Genomic DNA, 5,316 nt, shown 5'->3' with positions numbered 1-5,316 from the left:
AGGTGGTGGAATCTCCTTCCTTAGAGGTTTTTAAGGTCAAGCTTGACAAAGCCCTGGTTGGGATGATTTAGTTGGGGATTGGTCCTGCTTTGAGCAGGGGGTTGGACTAGATGACCTCCTGAGGTCCCTTCCAACCCTGATAGTCTATGATTCTATGAAATCAATAGGCAGTAGTTTGTTTCAAACAAAAGGAAGCATTTCTTCACACAACGCACAGTCAACCTGTGGAACTCTTTGCCAGAGGATGTTGTGAAGGCCAAGACTATAACAGGGTTCAAAAAAGAACTAGATAAGTTCATGGAGGATAGGTCCATCAATGGCTATTAGCCAGGATGGGCAGGGATGGTGTCCCTAGCCTCTGTTTGCCAGAAGCTGGGAATGGATGACAGGGGCTGGATCACTTGGTGATTACCTGGTCTGTTCATTCCCTCTGGGGCACTTGGCATTGGCCACTGTCGGAAGACAGGATACTGGGCTAGATGGACCTTTGGTCTGACCCAGTATGGCCGTTCTTATGTAACAATGACATTACTTTAGAACAGAACCAGCCCCAATCTTTATCTTGTGATTTGGCAGCGTCCTGATTTTTAGAAGCATTAGGAGGCACTTGGGGTCAGTTCTTCAGCTTGGCCCTTGGGCAGCCAGCCAGGCACATGGGTTCTGCCCCAGAGCTATGAAAGCCCATGCCCCTAGGCTGCTAGCCTAGCCCGGCAGGAACACTGCAGATACACATGGCCCTGTTCTGCCATCACTAATGCAGCATAGGACCTGGCGTTCTGGATAATGCAGACAAGCTGGGTGGGTTATGGAAGTGTGTCAAAGAGGGCACCACCATGTTTGAAAACTCCACCTGCCCTTCCAGAATGAAAACCCACCAAGACGGGCTGCATGGCACGGAGGAGAGCTGCTCAGGTGATGGGTAGATTTGAGGGAAAGGGGGAGAACTGGGCAGAGAAGCAGTTTAGATGTGTAGAGAATGAATGCAGACATTCTAAAATGTTGTTTCTTTGAATGCTGACACAGGACAGGTAGGCTGAGCCCATGTGATCCCCATTGTACAGGATAAACACTGTCCTTTCTCAGGGATAGAAAACAGTCCCCCAGGATCACGCCACCCACGGGGCCAATATGCACTTGCATTTTCCTGACAGTTTCCATTGTCAACAATACACACCAGAGGACAGCAGAACTGATCCCAGCCAAGCCAAATCGCTAATGGCATTTCCAAGCTGTATTCAAACTCAAGTGGGAAGTCAGTTAGAAATGGTAAGTGGTTGGATAGCAGAAAAGGGCTAACAAAAAGAAAGCGTTATTCAGATCTGATGAGGAGATTTATCTGACAATAGGAATGTGTTACCCAAGGCACTGCATAATCCCCAGGTAGAGGGCGGGGAACAATCCCCTTCACACTGGTGGGTTTTGCAAACTTCCCTTGCTAGACAGAGAACAGCAGCTCCAGAGCTAGCCCTGGTTAGCAATGTGTGCAATTGTTACTCCTGTGAGCATTCCCCAACAGGGTTACTCCTGGGAGTAACAGTACACACATGCTTAGGGGCTTGCAGGAGTGGTGTCGTTGGCCCTTCTCCCCAATCTCTGATTTGTGCCTGCATATAGCATGGAGCAGGGCACATGCTTTACATGCATAAATGCTCTAACCTGTGCAAATCAACTGCTGGGCACCCAGCAAGCGGCCTACATCAGACAGTCCTAGAGTCCTACAGTTTAAGCCAGGAGGAGCCACCAGCTCATCTGGTCTGACCGCCTGTACATCACAGGCCACCAGCACCATCCAGCACCCGCCCATTACACCCAACAATTGAAATGAGACCAAAGTTACAGCCCACTGGAGACCAGACTGTGATGTGTCACAGGGAGAGAACAGGAGGGCCTGAGGCCTCTGCAATGGCAGGGACATGATTAACTGAGATATACCTAGATGAGGTTGGCAAGTGACCCGCACCCACACACTGCAGAGTAAGGCTACCACCACCCCTAGGGTCACTGCTAATCTGACCTGGGGGAAATACCTTCCCGACCCCACACATGGCAATCAGTCAGACCCTGAGCGTGTGAGCCAGAACCAGCCCACGCATCACCCGAGAGAGAGAATGCTTGGTGCCACCTCTGAGCCCTGTCCCTCCCTGTCCCATGTCCCATCTTCAGCCATGGCCTGCCCTGATGCTTCAGAGGAAGGGAGGGAAAAACAAAACAACATCAAACACCAGAACACAGTGGGGATGGGGAGGGGGAAATCCCTTCCTTATCCCTGCAAGTGGCTGGATCAGAGGCACCGACTTCACTGGGCGCTCTGGGGCTGGAGCACCCATGGGGAAAAATTGGTGGGTGCTCTGCACCCACTGGCAGTCCCCACCCCACCCCAGCTCACCTCCGCCTCCCTCCTGCAGGGATGCGGCATGCTCAGGGGAGGAGGCGGGGAGGAGGCAAGGCCGGGGTGGGGATTTGAGGAAGGAGTCCAATGGGGCAGGGAGGGGGTGGAGCTGGGGCGGGGACTTTGGGGAAAGGGTTGGAATGGGGGCGGGGCAGGCGTGGAGTTGGGGCGGGGCAGGAGTGGGGGAGGGGTCGAGCACCCACTGGCGCCAGGAGAAGTTGGCACTTATGGGCTGGATGAAAACCTGAAACATGAGATTAAATAAAATGGGGGTCCGAAGTGAGAGGCATGTCAGAGGTGCTCTGAAAACCTGGCCTAGCCAAGTACCATCTGGGCTGTCAGCATATAAAGAGGGGATATTAGGCCTTAACTGTGAACAAGAATGAAAGGAAGAAGGAGGATCCGGGAAACTACAGGCCAGTCAGCCTCACCTGAGTCCCTGGAAAAAGCATGGAGCAGGTCCTCAAGGAATCAATTCTGAAGCACTTAGAGAAGAGGAAAGTGATCAGGAACAGTCAGCATGGATTCACCAAGTGCAAGTCATGCCTGACTAACCTAATTGCCTTCTATGAGGAGATAACTGGCTCTGTGGATGAGGGGAAAGCAGTGGATGTGTTATTCCTTGACTTTAGCAAAGCTTTTGATACAGTCTCCCACAGTATTCTTGTCAGCAAGTTAAACAAGTATGGGCTGGATGAAGTGACTATAAGGTGGATAGAAAGCTGGCTAGATCATCGGGCTCAACGGGTAGTGATCAACGGCTCCATGTCTAGTTGGCAGCCGGTATCAAGTGGAGTGCCCCAAGGGTCGGTCCTGGGGCCAGTTTTGTTCAATATCTTCATTAATGATCTGGAGGATGGCGTGGATTGTACCCTCAGCAAGTTTGCAGATGACACTAAACTGGGAGGAGTGGTAGATACGCTGGAGGGTAGAGATAGGATACAGAGGGACCTAGACAAATTGGAGGTTTGAGCCAAAAGAAATCTGATGAGGTTCAACAAGGACAAGTGCAGAGTCCTGTACTTAGGACGGAAGAATCCCATGCACTGCTACAAACTAGGGACCAAGTGGCTAGGCAGCAGTTCTGCAGAAAAGGACCTAGGGGTTACAGTGGACGATAAGCTGGATATGAGTTAACAGTGTGCCCTTGTTGCCAAGAAGGCTAACGGCATTTTGGGCTGCATAAATAGAAGCACTGCCAGCAGATCGAGGGATGTGATCGTTCCCCTCTATTCGGCATTGGTGAGGCCTCATCTGGAGTACTGTGTCCAGTTTTGAGCCCCACACTACAAGACAGATGTGGAAAAATTGGAAAGAGTCCAGCGGAGGGCAACAAAAATGATTAGGGGGCTGGAGCACATGATTTATGAGGCGAGGATGAGGGAACTGGGATTATTTAGTCTGCAGAAGAGAAGAAGGAGGGAGGATTTGATAGCTGCTTTCAACTATCTGAAAGGGAGTTCCAAAGATGTTGGATCTAGACGTTCTCAGTGGTACCAGATGACAGAACAGGGAGTAATGGGGGAGGTTTAGGTTGGATATTAGGGAAAACTTTTCACTAGGAGGGTGGTGAAGCACTGGAATGGGTTACCTAAGGAGGTGGTAGAATCTCCTTCCTTAGAGGTTTTTAAGGTCAGGCTTGACAAAGCCCTGGCGGGGATGATTTAGTTGGGGATTGTTCCTTCTTTGAGCAGGGGGTTGGACTAGATGACCTCCTGAGATCCCTTCCATCCTGATATTCTATGATTCTATGATTCTAAGGGTAGGTCTACACTTACCCGGTAGTTCGGCGGCAAGCAAATCGAGATAATTGTCTGGACGAGATAAGTCGAACCCGGAAGTGCTCGCCGTCGACTGCGGTACTCCAGCTCGGCGAGAGGAGTATGCGAAGTCGACGGGGGAGCCTGCCTGCTGCATCTGGACCGAGGTAAGTTCGAACTAAGGTACTTCGAACTTCAGCTACGTTATTCACGTAGCTGAGGTTGCGTACTTTAGTTTGAATTGGGGGGTTAGTGTAGACCTGCCCTAAGAGACTTCAGTTTGGAACATTTAAAAATGCACTTGTAACCTTTGCAGAATGACAGTTGGGTCCAGTTGATCCCACCAGAGCTCGCATGACCTCTCCATGTCATCACCATTTTAACCCCACCATTGTCAGGGCCCCAGATCATCACAGCTATCACTTTCCTAACAGAGGCCAGGGTGGGACTGTCCTGGAAACTGGCTAATGCTTCGCCTTTCTCAACAGAGAGGGACAGTTAGCCCAACCTCTGCAAACCACACCTTTTCAGCAAAGCACTTTGTTATGTCCTTGGCGCGCGCACACACACACACACACACACACACACACACACACGTTAGATCAAAATATCAAATACTCTGCTGGAAGAATGCAATGCAGCACTGCTTTATTTCTTAGAATTCAGAACACACAAGAATCCCAAATAAGAGAGAGACAAAAAAGACTGCTCCCTGAGGCAGAGACACACAACTCACCTCCCCGCCCCTTGTTGTAGACTGGCTGGCTACAGACTGACTTCTGCTCGATGCAGGGCCACCCAGGGGGCCTGGGGCAAAGCAATTTGGGGGGCCCCTTGCATAAAAAAAGTTGCAATACTCTAGTAACATGTATTTGGAAATGCAAAAAATAACCAGTGAAATACATTCAAAAATTAATTTGTAATAATTTGAACATACACGAAATACATTATTTAAAAACATTAAATGCTGTAATGGTATGTCTACATTTGCAATTACATAATGGGCTGTCGCTGGGTGATAGTGATGGTTGGTGCCAATGGGCTGTCACTGCCTGGGGGTGGCGCCACTGTTGCCCAGGGCTGGGTGGGGAGCTGGGCTCTGGGTCGGTGGGTGCCCAGCTCAGAGGGTCTGGGCTCGGAGCTGGGGGGGGATGGGGTCAGGGGAGT

Source organism: Chrysemys picta, chromosome 5 (genome assembly GCF_011386835.1).
Source record: "Chrysemys picta bellii isolate R12L10 chromosome 5, ASM1138683v2, whole genome shotgun sequence".
NCBI classification, from domain to species: Eukaryota; Metazoa; Chordata; order Testudines; family Emydidae; genus Chrysemys; species Chrysemys picta.
Note: the sequence above shows the minus strand (reverse complement) of the source record.